The 20,443-nt window shown below is 35.0% G+C and overlaps 1 protein-coding gene across 8 annotated transcripts in view; it reads left to right on the plus strand.

The window, feature by feature from the left end:
* MGAT5 (alpha-1,6-mannosylglycoprotein 6-beta-N-acetylglucosaminyltransferase) overlaps positions 1–20,443 on the plus strand; it is a 410,898-nt gene that overhangs the window by 20,849 nt on the left and 369,606 nt on the right. Inside the window, exon 1 of one of the 8 annotated variants that reach the window (XM_016433594.2) lies at positions 19,949–20,110. The exons of the other annotated variants lie outside the window; for them this stretch is intronic. The gene's annotated coding sequence lies outside the window, so the exon portion shown is untranslated. Of the gene's footprint in view, positions 1–19,948; positions 20,111–20,443 lie in introns of those variants that run through there. 8 annotated transcript variants of the gene reach the window in all.

Raw genomic sequence — 20,443 nt, forward strand, 5'->3', positions numbered from 1 at the left:
AAAAGGCAAGCAATTTGATTTTGATTATACTTGTGAGGCCATGAAGAACATTTCCATATTAGCCATATTAAAAAAAGAAAAAAATTAAACAATAAAAATAAAGTTTTTTAAGGTGATTCAATCTACCTTCAGAGTTCATTAGTTCTTTTTTTTTTTTGGAGGTGTAGAGTATGTTTCATCATAGGCCCTTTGAAATTGTCTTAAATAATTGTCTTGATCAGGGTCTTTCCCAATTGATCATCATGATAGTATTGCTATTATTATGTAAAATGATCTCTTGGTTCTGCTCATTTTGCTTTTCATTTATGAGTTCATGTCTTTCCAGATTTTTCTGAAAGTGTTCTGCTTGTCCTTTTCTCATTTATTATACCACTATCATATTCCATCACAATCATATATCACAACTTGTCTAGTCATTCTCCAGTAGATGGACATCCCCTCAATTTTAATTCTTTGCCACCACAAAAAGAGCTGCTATAAATTTTTGTACAAAAAGTTTCTTTTTCCTTTTATTTGATCTTTTTGGGACATAGACTTAGCAGGGGTATTTCTTGATCAAAAGGAATGAATAGTAGTGAAGTAGTTTGCTATTTCCTTAACCAGTTTAAAGGTTTCTTTAAGCCATTTCCTGAAACAGTTTAACTAGGAAACTGAGGCAAACAGGGGTAAGTGAGTTACCCAAGGTGACATAGCTAGTAAGTATCTCAGAGTGGAATTGAAGTCTTCCTGACTAAAGGACCACCACTTTATTTACTGTGCCACCTAGCTGCCCTTTGAATGGGTGTTGTACTTTTTCAGAGACGTTTTTTTGCATCTCCTGATATAATAATATAATTTTTATTATTATTACTGATATGACCAATTATAATGATAGTTACCCTAATATCGATTCAGCCTTGCATTCTTGGTATAAATTCTATTAGGTCATAGTGTATGATCTTAGTGATATATTACTATAATCTCCTTACTAATATCTTAAACTATTTTTTTTCATCAGCCTTCATTAAGGAGATTGTTCTATAGTTTTCCTTCTCTGATTTTTCTCTTCCTAATGTGACACCATATTGATATCATAAGAAAAACTTGGTAGGATTTCTTCACCAATTTTTCCAAATAGTTTATATGTTATTGTTTACATGTTTATGTTTATATGTTCTTTAAAGAATTCACTTGTGAATCCATTTGGCTCTGTGGATTTTTTTCTTAGAGAATTCATTGATGGCTTGTTCAATTTCTTTTTCTGAGATGTAGTTGTTTAAGTATTCTTTTTCCTCTCTCTTAATCTGGCAATTTATTTTTTTTAATTAATCTAATTCATTTAAATTGTCAAATTGTTGGTATTTAATTGGACAAAAATAACACCTTGTAATTGTTTTAATTTCCTCTTCATTGATTGTTAATTCACCTTTCCATTTTTGATACTGGTAATCTGCTTTTCTTCTTGCTTTTTTAAAAATCAAATTAACCAAAAACAATGATTTATTGTTGTTATTGTTATTAATCAAACCAGCTTCTTGTCTTGAGTAATTCAATGGTTTTCTTACTTTCAATTTTATTAATCTCTCCTTTAATTTCCAGTATTTCCAATTTAGCATTTATCTGGGGATTTTTAACCCATTGTTTTTTTAGTTGCACGCCTAATTCATTGCTATGCTCATTCTCTATTTTATTGAGGTACAATGATCCCTCACCTATCCTGGGAGTTACTTTCCAAAGACTCCCACTGTAGGTGAAAATCCATGAAGTAGTAATGTTATATTTATTTTATTATTTATACATATTTTAAGGCTTTATAAACCCTTTCTACTCTCCTATAAATCTTTTCCACACTCTTATTAACCTTTCTCACACTCTTATAAACACTGAGCCAGTCAGCACCCAGGATACAGAACACAGTGCTGGGGTTGGTTGCCTTTCATTCCATCATCCAATACAGAAACACCCACTTTGCACATGCAGCCATATACAGTCTCACATTAGAAAACTTGCACAAGAGTTAGTGGCGTACTACATTTCCATTGTGAATAATACAATATTCATCTGCAAAATTCCATGATATAGCAAAAACTCTGTGATACAGAATTAGATATATTGTTTTAAAAAAAAACCTGTGATACAGTGAAGCCATGACAAATAAACTGTAATATAGCAAGGGACAACTGTACACATTTATAGTTATAAATTTGCTCCTAAGTATCACTTTGGATGTAACCTGCACATTTTGAAATTTTATTTCATTGTTTGTCATTATCTTCAAAGATAATGTTTCTATGATTTGTTCTTTGACCCATTCATTCTATAGATTAGATTAGTTTCTAATTAGCTTTTAATCTATTCTATAGCCTTTTATTAAATTTAAATTTTATTGTATTATAGTCTTTTATTGTATTGTAGTTCATTTAATATTTCTGCTTTTCTGCATCTGCTTAGGAGGTTTTTATGCTCTAATACACAGTTAGTTTTTGTGAAGGTGCCATGTACAGGTGAGGAAAAGGTACATTTATTTTTTTCCCCATTTGATTATCTCCAAAGGGCTATCATATCTAATTTTTCCAAGATTCTATTCATCTTCTTGACTTCTTATTTATTTTTGGTTAGCTTTATCTAGTTCAGAGAGGGGAAAGTTGATGTACCCTGCTGGTATAATTTTACTGTCCATTTCCTCTTATATTCCTTTAAATTTTCCTTTAAGAATATGGATACTATGCTATTTGTGCATACATTTTCAGTACTGATAGTTTTTTTATAGTCTTTGCAGTTTCCCTTCTCATCCCTTTTAATTAGGTCTATTTTTGTTTTTGCTTTTTCTGAAATCACCATTGCTATTCCTGTCTTTTTTACTTCAACTGTAACATAATAGATTCTGCTTTAGACCCTTATTTTTAACTCTTTGTGTGTGTCTCTGTTTCTAGTGTGTTTCTTGTAAACAACATATTGTTGAATTCTGGTTTCTAATCCATTCTGCTCTATGCTTCCATTTTTTGGGTGAATTCATCCCATTCACAGATGTGATTACTAACTGTGCATTTCCCTCCATCCCACTTTATTTTCCTTATCCTTCTCTTTATCTTTATCCCTTCCTTCCTCTAAAGACTTTTTTTGTTTTTAACCAATGTCTTTTTAAAAATTATTCATTTCTTTAATCACCCATTCTATCCCTTTTTCTTATCCTCTTCCTTTCCTGATTCTGTGTGGGATAAGATAGATTTTTATTACCAACTGAGTGTGTGTGCCTGTGTATTTCTTGCCCTTTTTGAATCAATTTATATGTGAGTGATGCAAGTGTTATACCCTTTCCACATTTTTCCTCTCCTGCAAAAGATCTTCCTTGAATGCTTTTTTTTTATGTGAGATGTTTTCCCCCCATTCTTCCTTTCCCTTCTCCCAAGGCATCCTTATTTCTTAACTGTTTTTTTTTTACATCATACCAATATCATATACCAACTCACTCATATACCTCTTCTGTGTAGATTCCTTTTAATTACCCTAATAATGATAACTTTCTTAGAAGATGCATATATCATCTACCATATAGGTTCACAGATTAACCTTATTTTGTCTCTTATGATTTTTCTTTTATGTTTACCTTTTGTCTTGAAATAAAAAGTTAGATTTTCTGTTCACCTCTAGTCTTTTTTTAATAGCAATACTGGAAGCTCCTCTGTTTCGTTAAATATTCATTTTTTCTCTTGAAGGATTATACTTAGTTTTGTTTAGTTATAATGCCAGTTCTTTTGCCTTCCATAATATTATTTTCCAAACTTTTTTCTCCTTTAATGTTGAAGCTGCTAAACTTATATGATCTTTACTATAGCTTCATGGTATTTGAACTGGTTCTTTCTTCCTGCTTGAAATATTTTCTCTTTGACCTGGGATTCTGGAATTTGGCTATATTATTCATGCAACTTTTTATTTGGGCATCTTCTTTTTATGTGACAATTGATGGATTCTTTCCATTTCTATTATGCTTTCTGGTTCTAGGATATTGCTGCATTCTTCCTTAAAAATATCTTGAAGTGTGATGTTTAGACTCTTTGTGGATTTCAAGTAATCCAATAATTCTTAAGTTATCTCTCCCTGACCTATTTTCCATGTCAATTGTTTTTCTAATGAGATATTTAATATTTTTTTAGGTTTTTAAAAATTCTTTTGACTTAAGAAATCATTTCTTGATGTGTCATAGAGTCATTAATTTTCATTTGCTCAATTCTCATATTTGAGAAATTATTTTGTTCAGTGAGCTTTTTTACTTGTTTCCATTTGGCCAATTCTATTTTTTAAGGTATTATTTTCTTTTGTATTTTTGTGCCTCTTTTACCAAGCTGTTATCTTTTTATTATTTTCTCCCTTAACTTATATTTCTTTACCTAATTTTCTTACTACCACTCTTATTTGATTTGGAAAATGTTTTTTAGCTCTTCCAGGAATTGTTGTTGTTCTTATGTTCAATTCATTGTTTTTTCTTTGAGGTTTTCCTTGTAGCTGTTTTAACTTCATTGTCTTCTTAGTTTCTGTCTTGATCTTTCTTGTCATCATTGTAGATTGTTATGGTCAGGTTCTTTGTTGTTTGCTCACTCCCTATTTCATGATATGGAATTTTATGTTAATACTGGATTATTTTCTTAGCAGGGGGGCATGAGTTCTGTTTCAAGCTTCAAATTTTTTCATTCTCACTGCTGTTTTCAGAGCTAATGCTGGGGGTTCCACATTTTAGTTACTTTCCAAGTGATATGATCTGGAAAGAGAGGTAGTTACTGCTTTTTTGGTCTAAACAGGGTCTCTGATCCCTTGGGCTTTCAGTCAATGCTGTTCTTCAGGGCCCGTCCACCACCCTTGGGAATATAAAAGATATTATTTCTCCAGGTCCCTGTACCCTAAAGGCAGGAAGTAATACTACCTTTTAGGGTTTCCACTCTTTCTTGATTGAGAGTGCTCCTCTCTGCCCTTCAACTACAACTTAAATGTAGGTATAGGTAATAATATGACCAAATAGCATTTGTTCCTTCTTCTAATGCAGCACAGAGGGGGGACCCTATAATCTCTTCCTGCCATGCTCCTTTACTGCCTCTGGCTAGAGAGTTCAGGAAGTTTCTGCTGCTTCTGACCAGCACCACCTAATCTCATGACTAAGGTTTCATTCATGTGGGCTCCAGGCTAGCTTTTTTCCCAGTGTCACAGATCTCTCTTTCAGAACTCCTAGGTTGTTTTGGGAAAGAAGAGTGTCTCTCTCTAACATTTTGTTGGCTGTAGTACTCCAGAATTTAATTTCAGCCATTACAGTAATCCCTTACCTATTGTGGGAGTTATGTTCCAGAGACCCCTGAGATAGGTGAAATCTAGGGGGAGAGGAAACAGATTGATGCTACAGTCACTGAGCCAGTCAGTGCCAGGATACAGAACTCAGCACTGTGGTTGGTCACCTTTCATTCTATTAGCCAATAGTGCTCTGTGTACAATCTTACGTTGTCAAACTTGCACAAGCAGTAGTGGTGTACTGTATTTCTATTGTGTACAGTATGGTATTCATCCACAAAATCCCATGATATACTGAAAACTCTGTGATACAGAACTAGATTAAAAAAAAACAAACAAACCTGAGATATAGTCAAGCCATGATAAGTGAACCATGATATAGCAAGAGATGACTGTATTTTAAAGTTGTTTGTATGGGAATGCTGGAAGAGCTTTTTTGAGGACTTTTCCACCATCTTGTCTCCCTCTATGAGCTATACTTAAAGACCTTTCCTCACATTTTGATATGACCAGAATTATAATTATCCTATAGGGATTTCTTAGTAATTTCTCTTCTCACTTTCTTTGTTCCTGACCTCTGTGACCTTATTTATAAAAATTCAAGAATTGACCTGGATCATCTCAAAGCTCTAAAGTTTCCATCTCTACATCTTATGATCCTATCTGTTGACACTTCCGTATTAGCAAGATTTATATGCAAGAGATAATTTCTTTGAAGAGTAATGGGAGAAAGAAATCATAACCAATTCCTTCCCTTAAGATTCATTCTTATAATGGACTTTACTGTTTTATTAAAATGTGCACATGGTCTCCCTAAAGCCTTCTTAAGGTAATCTACTGGTGCCAATGAGTTTCATCTCCAGTGTCATTGATTTTTGTTAATTCTGAATTAAATGATACTGCCTACCTCTTACTTGTTATATATTGTATACTAGACCCTTTTGGGGTGATGAAGCCACTCATTTGGTATCTTACAGCAAGGTCACAGGAGTACTACTTATTTTTTGTAAACTATTATAATTCTTGAGTATAGTAGAGGAGCAATGTTTTAGCTAGAGCTTATAGACCCCCAGTGTTAGGGAAGGGGGAAGTAGGGAGCAAACATTTCAATGGAATCTTATGTTGATGAGTGGGCAGAGGAGAATTTTTCTTTCTTCAGTTCTTGTTCCTAGATTTTAGCTCTCCTTCCACCTTTTTTTATGCCTTTTCAGTCTTCAGTTATAAAGCTAGCATCCACTTCTGAGTTTTTACCCTTTGCTTTCTGAATTCTAACCCTTCTTCCTAAAAGACAGTTGGAGGTAAGAGTTGGTGAGCCTTTGATTCCAAGGTGCCCTGACTCACTATACAAATCAATTGATGGACTCACAAGTAAGCAACAACTTAATTAACTTTTTAAAAATTTCTTTCATAGAGAAAGATAAAATGTTCTGATTATTGGCTTTTTTATTAAGACCTGGTAATATAAAACTCTTTACTAAAAACAAATGGCAAAAAGGTTTTGGCTCTAATTCATAGCCTGTTAAGGGGGAAAAGTAGGGGAGGGATGGTGGAATATGGGAGAAGTAAATATAGTAAAAGTGAGACAGGTGGGATATATTGTACACACAGGCCCATTTTGGATTCTTCTAAGGATTTTTCTGCCAAAAACTGAAAGCCATATTGTGTTTTCACAATTCTTGTAATAAATTAGAATATCACTTCTTGGTATCTGGTCCAAGGGCTGGATGAAATTAAGTCAAGAATTCACAAAGGACTAGAGTTTTTCTTGCCCCAGATGCGGGTAAATAGGGGCCTCCCTGCCCCAATCGCCTACTACTTATATGTACATGTTATATCTCCTTCTAGAATGAAAGAAACTTAAGAGCAGGAAATGTTTCATTTTAATAGCACACTTCAGGCATTAAATCAGTTGCTTTTTTTTTTGGTATTTCTTATTGATGTAGTGCTGGCAACCTAGTTGTCTCAAAGGGGCAAATAACAGCTCTAACTCAAGGGAATCTAGATAAGTCATCACTTTGAATTGAGCTCTCATTCTTTTTTCTGAGAAAACAGGTAAGTGGAGGAGAGGTTGGCATTCTAGAGATTAAACAGGTGGATCAGGAAAATAATAAATACTCAAACCCCAGTTGATGGCCTCTCTTCTATCCATCACTCTAAAGTGCCTCCAACTTGGACTACTAGTTTCATTTCAGCTAGCTTCTAAGACCACAGAATTTCTATGTTAGCTTTACTGACTGAGATCCAACCATTTCACCTTCATTCTTTGTCAGATAGATGAATAGGAAACCTGGACTCTTTGCTTTTTTTTTTTCATCTAAAAAAGAAAGTAAATAAAGCACCATTTCACCAATACCTTCAGGCTTCAGTTTAAGCCTGAAAGTTAAGTGACTCAGAATTTTGATAGCACAACTATACCAGCTTCTCCCCATCTTGCTTACATTGCCCCTGCAGAGATATCAGCAGAACCCTAGAAAACCAATAGCATGTGCTACAATAGACTATCCAGTGAATTAGGGAGCAACTAAGATAATAAAGCAAAATTATACTTCTTTTTAAAATGTGAACTAGCCTTTAAAAAATGTTACAATTTGATCAACTTGTTTGTGGAAAAAGCAGTAGGATCATTTGGACATTTGTCACCGATTTCTAGTATGTAACAATGTGAGTGAATACTTAAAAATATGTTGTCTTCAAGAAACACACATGAGGCGGGTAGATACTCACAAGGTCAGAATTAAAGGATGGAGTAAGACCTTTTGGGCCTCAACTGATAGAAAGAAGGCAGGAGTTGCAATCATGATATCTGACAAAGCCAAAGCAAAAATAGACCTGATTAAAAGGGATGGGAAAGGTAAATATATTTTGTTAAAAGGGACTATAGACAATCAGGAAATATCACTAATCAACATGTATGCACCAAATGGTATAGCACCCAAATTTCTAATGGAGAAACAAGGAAAATTGAAGGAGGAAATAGACAGTAAAACCATATTAGTGGGAGATCTGAACCAATCACTATCAAATTTAGATAAATCAAATCAAAAAATAAATAAGAAAGAGGTAAAAGTAGTAAATGAAATCTTAGAAAAATTAGAGTTAATAGACATATAGAGAAAAATAAATAGGGACAAAAAGGAATACACCTTCTCAGCACCACATGGCACATTCACAAAGATTGACCATACACTAGGTCACAGAAACATGGCATACAAATGCAGAAAAGCAGAAATAATACATGCAGCCTTTTCAGATCACAAGGCAATAAAAATAATGATCAGTAAGGGTACATGGAGAGCCAACTCAAAAATTAATTGGAAATTAAATAATATGACACTCCGAAAGCGGTTAGTTAGAGAACAAATCATAGAAACAATAATTTCATTGAGGAAAATGACAATGGTGAGACATCCTTTCAAACCCTATGGGATACAGCCAAAGCAATACTCAGAGGAAAATTCATATCCCTGAGTGCATATATTAACAAATTAGGGAGGACAAAGATCAAGGAATTGGAAATGCAAATAAAAAAGCTTGAAAGTGAACAAATTAAAACCCCTCAGAAGAAAACCAAACTAGAGATCCTAAAAACTAAGGGAGAAATTAATAAAATCAAAAGTGATAGAACTATTGAACTAATAAATAAGACTAGAAGCTGGTACTTTGAGAAAACAAACAAAATAGACAAAGTACTAGTCAATCTAATTAAGAAAAAGGAAAGAAGAAAAGCAAATTAATAGCATCAAAGATGGAAAGGTGGAACTCACCTCCAAAGAAGAGGAAATTAAGGCAATCATTAAAAACTACTTTGCCCAATCATATGGCAATAAATATACCAATCTAGGTGATATGGATGAATATTTACAAAAATACAAACTGCCTAGACTAACAGAAGAAGAAATAGAATTCTTAAATAATCCCATATCAGAAAAATAAATCCAACAGGCCATCAAAGAACTCTCTAAGAAAAAATCCCCAGGGCCTGATGGATTCACAAGTGAATTCTATCAAACATTCAAAGAACAGCTAATCCCAATACTATACAAACTATTTGACATAATAAATAAAGAGGGAGTTCTACCAAACTCCTTTTACGACACAAACATGCTACTGATTCCAAAGCCAGGCACATCAAAAACAGAGAAAGAAAACTATAGACCAATTTCCCTAATGAATATAGATGCAAAAATCCTAAATAGGATACTAGCAAAAAGACACCAGCAAGTGATCAGGAGAGTCATTCACCATGATCAAGTAGGATTCATACCAGGAATGCAGGGCTGGTTCAATATTAGGAAAACCATCCACATAATTGACCATATCAACAAGTAATCCAACAAAAATCACGTAATTATTTCAATAAATGCAGAAAAAGCCTTTGATAAAATGCAATACCCATTCCTATTAAAAACACTAGAAAGTATAGGAATAGAAAGGTTTTTCCTAAAAATAACAAACAGTATATATCTAAAACTATCAGCAAACATCATCTGCAATGGGGATAAATTAGATGTATTCCCAATAAGATCAGGAGTGAAACAAGGATGCATATTATCACCTCTATTATTTAACATTATACTAGAAACACTAGCAGTAGCAATTAGAGAAGAAAAAGAAATTGAAGGCATTAAAATAGTCAAGGAGGAGACCAAGTTATCACTTTTTGCGGATGATATGATGGTTTACTTAAAAGAATCCCAGAGAATCAACAAAAAAGCTAATCGAAATAATCAAAAACTTTAGCAAAGTTGCAGGATACAAAATAAACCCACATAAGTCATCAGCATTCCTATACATTTCCAACACATCTTAGCAGCAAGAATTAGAAAGAGAAATCCCATTCAAAATCACTTTAGACAAAATAAAATACTTAGGAATCTATCTCCCGAGACAAACACAGGAACTATATGAACACAACTACAAAAAACTCTCCACACAACTAAAATTAGACTTGAGCAATTGGAGAAACATTAACTGCTCATGGGTAGGACGAGCCAATATAATAAAAATGAATATCCTACCCAAACTGATCTATCTATTTACTGCCATACCCATTGAACTTCCAAAAATTTTTTTTACTGAATTAGAAAAAACATAACAAAGTTCATTTGGACAGACAAAGGATCAAGGATATCTAGGGAAATAATGAAAAAAAAATACAAAGTAAGGGGGCCTTGCAGTCCCAGATCTCAAACTATACTATAAAGCAGTAGTCATCAAAACAATTTGGTACTGACTAAGAGACAGAAAGGAGGATCAGTGGAATAGACTTGGGGTAAATGGCCTCAGCAAGACATTCTATGACAAACCCAAAGACCCCAGCTTTTGGGACAAAAATCCACTATTTGACAAAAACTGCTGGGAAAATTGGAAGACAGTGTGGGAGAGACTAGGTCTGGATCAACACGTCACACCTTACACCAAGATAAACTCAGAATGGGTGAATGACTTAAACATAAAGAAGGAAACTATAAGTTAATTAGGTGAACACAGAATAGTATACATGTCAGACCTTTGGGAAGGGAAAGACTTTAAAATCAAGCAAGACTTAGAATGAGTCACAAAATATAAAATCAATAATTTTGATTACATCAAATTAAAAAGTTTTTGTACAAACAAAACCAATGTAACTAAAATCAGAAGGGAAGCAACAAATTGGGAAATAATCTTTATAACAAAAACCTCTGACAAAGGTTTAATTACTCAAATTTTTAAAGAGCTAAATCAATTGTACAAAAAATCAAGCCTTTCTCCAATTGATAAATGGGCTAGGGACATGAATAGGCAGTTTTCAGATAAAGAAACCAAAACTATTAATAAGCACATGAAAAAAGTGTTCTAAATCTCTTATAATCAGAGAGATGCAAATCAAAACAATTCTGAGGTATCACCTCACACCCAGAAGACTGGCTAACATAACAGCTATGGAAAGTAATGAATGCTGGAGGGGATGAGGCAAAGTAGGGACACTAATTCATTGCTGGTGGAGTTGTGAATTGATCCAACCATTCTGGAGGGCAATTTTGAACTATGACCAAAGGGCGATAAAGGACTGTCTGCCCTTTGATCCAGTCATAGCACTGCTGGGTTTGTACCCCAAAGAGATAATAAAGAAAAAGGCTTGTACAAGAATATTCATAGCTGCGCTCTTTGTGGTGGCCAAAAATTGGAAAATGAGGGGATGCCCCTCAATTGGGGAATGGCTGAACAAATTGTGGTATCTGTTGGTGATGGAATACTATTGTGCTCAAAGGAATAATAAAGTGGAGGAATTCCATGGAGACTGGAACAACCTCCAGGGAGTGATGCAGAACGAAAGGAGCAGAACCAGGAAAACATTGTACAGAGATTCTGATACACTGTGGTACAATCGAACTTAATGGACTTCTCCATTAGTGTCAGTGCAATGTCCCTGAACAATCTGCAGGGATCTAGGAGAAAAAACACTATCCACAAGCAGAGGACAAACTGTGGGAGTAAAAACACCGAGAAAAGGCAACTGCTTGACTACAGAGGTTGAGGGGATATGATTGAGGAGAGACCTCTAAATGAACACCCTAATGCAAATACCAACAACATGGAAATGGATTTGGATCATGGACACATGTGATATCCAGTGGAATCACGTGTTGGCTACAGGAGGGATGGCTGGAGTGGGGGGGGGGGAAAGGAAAATGATTTTTGTTTCCAATTAATAATGTTTGAAAATGACCAAATAAAATAATGTTTAAAATTTAAAAAAAAAAAAAGAATGACTTCAATTGTATATAAATAAGTCACATTAAGATTTTTTGATGTTACATTCAGGGTTCCACACCCAGAATCCTATTCTCTCACTCCCTAAAAGAATGAGTAATATTGAACAATATACTAAATATATTTTTTACTTTTTTCTAACTTTTCCCCCCTAAATTTTCTACCAAATCTAACCAACTGTTAACTGAAATGTGTAGAAAAGTAATATCAAACCCAGGCAGAACCAGTGGCCAGTAAACCATTCCATTCACATGTTGGCTTTGAACGCTCGGTAAATAGCATTATGGTTTATTCTTTGTTTATTTTATTAAATTTTGAAGGAAGCATATATATGGGATATATTTGTAAATTGTTAGCATGAACATAACTGTAAATGTTTAAAAAATACTATGGATATAATTGTGGATGTTTAGAATGTAATAATGGAGAGTATGGCTGTCAGGAATATACCATATACACGCCGGCTAAGCAGCAGAGGCCAATGGCTTCTGGCAGCTCCAATATTGCATGGGCCCGATATGCTAATAACAAAACCCTAAGATGTCCCTCCCAGATTCCTGATATGCTAAAAAGGGAATCCTCAGCTGGCCATCCTGTGGCTGTAATCATATCAGTAGATTCCCTATAAATAGTGCTCTGTAATCCAAATCAGAACTTGCTCCTTCATTGAGCTCTGGCTTTTTACTGAGAACTCTCTGGGGTTATGGTCTGCTCCGGTGTTCCTCAGCTTCTTCATTTTTCTACTATGTTATCTTAAAAAACAAAACCAAACCAAAAACATTACTTTCTGCCTTAGAATTGATAGTAAGTATTGGTTCTAAGGCAGAAGAGCAGGAAGGACTAGGCAATGGAGATTAAGTGACTTGTCCAGGATCACACAGGTAAGAAGTGTCTGGGGTCATATTTGAACCCAGAACCTCTCATTTTCAGGCCTGGTGCTTTATATTCCCTGAGCCACCTAGCTGCCCCTCTTCTCTGCTATCTTTAAAACATTCAGGTTATTGTGACAGTCTTGGTGAAGGGTCAGTGTTTCACCCTGATTTTGATAATATATGTATTAGGTGTATTTGTAAAAGATTTTGTTTATATATTTAACAGTTGGCATATGGGTTATTTTTTTTTACTATTAATAGAGATTTTACACTATTCTTTGGGATCATTCCCTTCTTTTGTTTGGTCTCTCGGTACTTTCAGAGTTTTATTGACTTCAAAACAGAATTCCTCTATATGTATTTCATTCAATCTCACCACTTCTCATATTGCTTTCTTTAGTGCCATTTTTATCTCCCCTTTGGGTACCTTTGGTACTATGAGCTTAGGGACCAGGCATGGTGGCCTCATATCTGCCATTAATAGCGAATAGTGTTGTTGTTTTGTTTTCACATCTACATTTTCCAAAGTCACCCATTTTACTGTTTTACAAAAGCATAAACTCAAGTATTAAACATTTAGAAAAACTGACCAATTTATCAACCAAGTCTGACACTACATGCAGAGTTTCATACTCAGAATCCTATATTCCCACCCCTAAAAGAGAGTGAAGTACATCATATATCTCTTCTTTGGGGCCAAGGTATATTCTCACAGCATTCAGTTTTGATTATTTCTTTTTTTTTTACAGTTACATTGTTGCTCTTCAAAAAACATATCAATCAGTAGACATTTATTACATGCCTACTACATAATTGACACTGTTAAATACTGGCAATAAAAATAGGAAAAAAAGAAAGTCCTTTCCTTCAAGGAGCTTACAGTCTAGTAATGAAAATTTAAAAAAAAAAAGGAAACTGAAAAGGAAGATGAGCTCAGAAGGTACCCTGCCCCCACACAGGTGGAGAAATTCAGAGAAGTCCCAAAATAGTACAGCCAGGTCAGAAAGGAGATGTTTGAGCTAAGCTCTCTCTTCTTCAAGTGGAGACTTAATGGAATTTATGACCCCACCCTGCAATCAGAATAATCATTTCATACATATTGATTTTCTGATTTTGTTTACATTGCAGCAGTTAATATGCTTTCTCCTGTGCATTTCTATTCATTTCATTGCATTCATCACATTCATTGTTTATTACAACACCATATATTGATGTACCTGAGCCTATTTATTCACTCCACAATTAATGGGTATCTGTTTTATTTCCAGGCCTTTGCTACTGTAGCCAGTGCTAGTATAAATATTTTGGTAAATAAAGAATCCAAAACCTTTCTTTTGAGCCTTCATATCCTTGAGCTCTATACCTAGTGGTGAAATTTTTGGGCCAGAAATAGGGGATATTTTAGCCAGTTCATTTATAAAATTCCAAATTGCTTTCTAGAATGGTTGGACCATCCCCCCCCCCCCCTTTCTTTTTACCAACAACATTCTACAACAGTAACAGTATTTTGATCTTTTCACAAAACCTCAGGGTTCTAGATAGATCAAAGTTCCAGGGTTCATAGGGTAAATAGGATTTAGAGCCTAAAGTGACCCAGGAGACGATCTAAATTTCTACCATTTTACAGATGAGAAAACTGAGGCTCAGAAATGTTAAACAGTTTGTAAAACGTCTTCCAGATATTAGAGCCAGAATTTCAATCTAGTTCTTTTATGATCTTGGAGTTCCTTGACAATGTAGTCAAAGTCTGGTAAGTCTAATACCTCTTAGTCCCTGGATCTTTTTTTTTAGAATGAAAATTCAAGTTACCCTCTCCATCCTCCCTTCCCCACCATGCCTTGCCTGATTACCAGCCTGTGCAGCTATAGTCTCTGTCCCCTACAACAGACAAAACAAAACAAAACAAAAATAAAAATAAGTCCCCCCAAAACAAGTGTTTGATATAATCTTAGGGACTTCCCTGATAGTCTAGGAAAGCCTTCTGTAGCTATAGCCCTTGGTTAGCCAAAGTTTAGCATGTGTCTTGCACATAGTAGGTGAATGAATGAATGTTTATTGATTGATGAAAGAACCCATTATCCTACATAATTAAGGTAAATTGGATAACTCATTGTATTTATGTACAAACAGGCCTTTAAGAGGAAATTTCTAGATCAGAGAGCATGCTGGTGGGGAAAAAATATGGTTAATATATTTTAGCCATTTTAAGACTTCTGGAAAAGATTGTCAAATGCTAAAAATAGTCTGCAAACTGGGAAATAAACTAAAAGTCTATCTATCTATGGGACAATCCAGAGTTGAATGTTTAGTTTTGAGATTTTTTTGGTTGTAACTAATATCAGTTTATTAAATATTGTGAGAAGGACTTCTCGTATAGTTATCTTTTTCCACTTCAGGTATAAAAATTTGAAGGTTAGAATGTAATATCATACAGTTACTGTTTCAGAGCCCAAAGAGACCATAGAAATCTTCTAGTCCAACAACCCTCTTTTTACAGATGAATAAAGTGAGGCTCAGAGAGAGCCTTGCTGAAGGTCATAGAGATAATCGAAGTAAAGAGTAGTGGTGAATTAATGTTCCCTGATGGTATTCATAGCTCTTTTCATTGTACATTACTCCCTACTGTTTGGGAAAAGAGATTTTGTTCTTTTGGTTTTTTGGTTTTTAAAGGGCTTAATTTTGACTGTTGTATTAAATTTCCTGATCAAAAATTATTGTGCCTGGACTAAAGCTATCTCTGAGGTTAGTGATTGATAGGAGTACCTTTTGAGGTTTTTTATTTTTCTGTTTCATTTCCTTATAAAACTATTCATAGTTGGTCCTCTTTTTCTGGTTAAAAGCTAAAAGAAAGTTGGTAATTGAGTGGCAGAATCTTTTTTTCTAGTGTTTCTGATATCCCCTCCCTCCAAGACTTTTTTTTTTCATAAGTTTCGCAAAGATGAAATTCTTTTAAATCTGACCTATGACACTTAAAGAGTCTCTTTAATTAGTGTAAATGTCTTCTTCCCCAACAATATCCCAAGAATTTTTACAAGTAGCCTTATCTTAAATTACTTCTTTGCCCCAACCTTCTATAGTACCAGACACAGCCTTAGTAGACTTTAAATAGTTGTTGATTAATTTTTACTGACAGAGAAAAGGATCCCAATGCATATATTCTCCCCAACCCCACCAGCATCACTTTTTCCCTTTAAGAATTTAATGGTATCTGATGTTCAGAGGCCCAATTCAACAGACATTTTATTAAGTACCTATTTATGTAAGGCATGGTGTTAGGCATGGAAGGAAGAAAGGGGGAGAAAGGGACAAAACTTATAAGGAAGAAATGATGGAAGAGAGAAAGCAAGGAAAGAAATAACTATTAAATGCCTGCCATGTTCCAGACTCTGTAAAAAGCTACTTAAAAATATTATCTCATCTGATCCTTACTACAACCATGGGAAGTAGATGCTATTATGATGCCCATTTTACATTTGAGGAAACTGAAACAGGCAGGTTAAGTGAGTTGCCCAGAATTACATTGTTAGTAAGTAGGTGTCTAGGGATGGGATGTGAACTAAGGTCTTCCTGACCCTGGGCCCCAGCTCTGTATTCACAAGCTACCTCTGAACATGATCCTAAATTATAGTTTTAAGTGCTACAGTTGTAATCTTGTTTCTTTTTCCCTTGGTGTTCTTTGAACTGAATGGCAATAATTTGAGAGGTTCTGTTTACTGGTTTGGGATCTGACAATCAATAGCTATGACTTTTGATGGCCCATCTTAGTAGTTGGATAAGTGGGTAATTGAGATGTTAATAAAAATGTTAATAAAACAGTTGGAGTTTTGGTACTCTGTGCCCTTAAACTCCAGTCAGTTGCTTCTTATAATTTTAGAGCTGCTGGTCTAGCCATGAGGAAGATTTGGGAAGAGAATGTAATTGTCCAAATTCCTTACATTGATATTCAAGGTTTTAGCACTCTGGTTTAGCTTATTTTTGTAGCCTACTCACCTTTCTCCTGTGGGAAATAGTTGTACACACTGTCTCCTAAATATTCCTTACCCCATCCTTCCTGTAGGACTTATTAGAAAATCACACTCACATGCTGCTTTAAGGCTTAGAAAGCATGTTACTCACAAAACCCCTGTGAGATAAGCCATTTGATGAGATGGTACAAGATCTGCCTATGTGGATATGTCCTCAGATGATAGAGATCACTGCCAATCCATCCATGCCTTCTTTATCCTGTGTAACTCATCCTGTTCATTTTCCTTCTATTTATTCTCTATTCATTGTGATAGTGAAGTGTGTGTGTGGGTGCACATGCTTCTTTTCTATCTCTTGATTTTGTATATCATTGGAATTTAGAAACTATTCAATGACCACTCCTTCCCCATAACCAACTCTACATTGGTGATATATTCTGACTGTTCAGCATTTATATATTTAATTCTTTTTTACTCTCCCATATAATATCTGGTTGAAGGCCTTTGCTAGGGGTGCAATCTCTACCCATCTCTCTTGAGAGTAAACTTTTTACCTCTTTCTGAACTTCTATAGCCATGGTGGTGAACCTATAGCATACATGCCAGAGGGGGCCCTCAGAGCCCTCTCTGTGGGCATGAGTGCTGTCACCCCAGCACAGAATTTGCCAGAGTTCATTACTAGAAAACCAAAGGGACATGGCACCAGGCTGGTCCCCCCCCCCTTTCCATGGATACCTGAGGATATTTCTCAAATCACCCACCCCTCTAAAAGATTTGCCATCACTGTTCTATAGCGTTTCTCAGCTGTCATTCATTTGATTCATTGTGTACTACTTTGTGTGGTAATGCTGATAGTTATCTTTGTCTCTTTTCCCCCCCAACTTGATTGCTTTGAGGACAGGAAACTTATCAAAGCCTTTTGGATGTGACAAATCTTTTCATTTGTTGTAATCTTAGAATGTCGAGTCAATAAAAGCTTCAGAATAATCTTGTTTAATCCCCTCATTTTAAAGGTAGGGAAACTGAGGTTATAAAGATAAAATGACTTACACACATTTACTCTGTGGCAGAGCTCAACTATAGAACTTGGGGCTAAAGATTCTCAATTGAACGAATTGTATGTTAGTCAGTTACCAATAAAAAGAGACCTCATGGTATTATTGATGTTTTTTTAATAGAGGAGTTTACTAATAATTATATACTACAAAGAAGCTGTTTAATAAATGTCACTGAGTAGGAAGTATTTGTGTAATCATAACAGTAGTCAAATGTAGGAACTCAATAAATATTTAATGTCAGAGTGTTAATTTCTCACCCATTCCCAAGTTGTTGATCCTCTGGTGTCAGCTCTGTATCTAAAGGAGGACACATTTTAGATAATGAAGGCAGCTGCTAAAAGAACAGCATAGACATAGAGTCAAGAGACCAATTACTAACTTCGTGACCACAGGCAAGTGACAACCTCTTTGCGTCATCTCCTCTTCTGTAAAATGTTGATAATAATACTTGTAGTGTCTTCTTAATAGAGATGTAAGCCTTCAGATGCTAGACAAACAAACATTGTCACTATTATTATTTTCATCATTATAACAACAGATGATTGTAAGCTTCTGCCTGTGACAAAAACCTACTTGTTTAAATCCAGTATTATTTTAATGATGTATGACCATGAATGCTGAAACTCTACTGTTTTCAAAGAATTGAAGTTGAGGATTCCTCAAAGAGCAGCAGGGAGCACATAGTGAGTTTCAGCAGGATGCAACTATAGCATCATAGGTTGAGAAATGAAAGAGATCTTCAGGGCCAGCTTGGCAGTCAGTAAACATTTACTAAAGTTCTACTATTTGCCAGACACTGTGCTAAATGCTTGGGATGCAATGGAGCTCACAGCCTAATAAGAATAGACCACATGCAAAAAACTTGTGTACAAGTAAACTAAAGACAAGATAAATTGAAAATGATCAAGTGAGGGAAGAATCTAGAATTAATGGGTATTTGGAAAGGTTTCTTGCAGAAGAAGGGATTTTTTTCCTAGGACTCAAAGGAAGCTAGTTAATAAAGGAGGTGAAGATGAAGGAGAGAATTCCAGATATGGGGCATGGACCCCTTCATTTTAAAGTTAATCGAGATCTAGGGAGTCTTAAGTGACTTACTACCCAAGATCATATAGTACTGAGTGCCAAAGGTAGGATTTTAACCTGGGTACTCTGTGATTCATTTGGGCATTCTTTCACTGCATCAAATAAAAACAAAATTAGAAAAGAGGAATAAGGTGAAGAATGTCATCAAAGAAATATGTACTCCAAAATTGTGCTGTATATGTAGCAAGAATAAGGGATAACAGATGGAGAGGCAGCCTGTATTCATGATGTCAGTAGAAATAAATACTTCCCTCTCACCCCTATCTGGTAAACTAGGGGATGATATGAATAACTGACATACAGAACAGATACAGTTTGATAGGTTGGGAGCTGAAGCTTTATTGGAGTGTTAGAATAATAAAGAAGTAATGATAGGCTTTGTAAGTTAGGCAGAAGTCATCTTTATGTACCAACTGGTAACTTAAGACAGGTGGCTTTGGTGTTGGAAAACATACATGAAGGATATGCAACTAACATTTTGGTAGTGCTTGAAAGTTTTAAAACACTCTGTTTATGGTAGTTATGCGAAGTAGTGAACTATTATTTTCTCTGTTTTACAGATGAGGAACCTGAGACAGACAGATTAAATGACTTGCCTAGGGCCAAGCAACTAGTATCTAAGAACTGAGTTGCTCCATCCATTGCACCACCTAGCTGCCCTCATCTGTAGTAGACTTTAAGCTTCTCAAGGATAGAGACCATGCCTTTTATTTACCTTTTTTGCCATCCATAGAGTCTTAGAGAGATCAGATAGCCATATAAATGTTTACTAAGTTATATATGGATGATATATTAGGTCCTGTTTTATTCATATGTTCAGTACTTTGAGTTTTGGCTTAGAAGGAGGAAATGAAAAATAAGTAATATTTATTAACTACTTACTATGTGCCAGGCATTGGGCTAAGTGATTTACAAATACTAATTCATTTCATCATTATAACAATCGTGGGAGGTAAAAGTTATTATTATTCTCACTTTATAGTTGAAGAAACCAAGGCAGTCAGAGGTTAAGCAACTTGACCAGGATCACACCACTAGAAAGCATCCGAAGCTGGGTTTGAAGTCTTCCTGGTTCTAAGCCTAGCAATATGCCACCTAGCTTCTTTATATAAAGCATATTCTAAGGGTATGTTCTTGAAAAGTTTTGCTTTTTACTTGTTTATTTTTTAATTTTACTTAGTTGCTTCCAGTTTGCTTTCCATACCATGTTTTGTATAAGGTTGGTATAATTCAAGAAGTGGACTCAACCTGCCATCTCTTTCTTTTGGTGGGAAGAGAGTACCTAATTAGCATCAACTCTTCCCTTGATATCTGTAAAGGAAAACATTAGGGTTCTTATGGGATATCTATATCCCCTTTAGAAGGGATAAAATTAAATTTCTTTTCCTTAGCCTAGGAAATGAGGGTGTTGTTTCGAAGTCTAAAGGGAGCCTTCTAGTGCTGGTGTCAGTTCTTCCTA

The sequence above is a fragment of the Monodelphis domestica genome, chromosome 4, assembly GCF_027887165.1.
Source record: "Monodelphis domestica isolate mMonDom1 chromosome 4, mMonDom1.pri, whole genome shotgun sequence".
NCBI lineage: Eukaryota > Metazoa > Chordata > Mammalia > Didelphimorphia > Didelphidae > Monodelphis > Monodelphis domestica.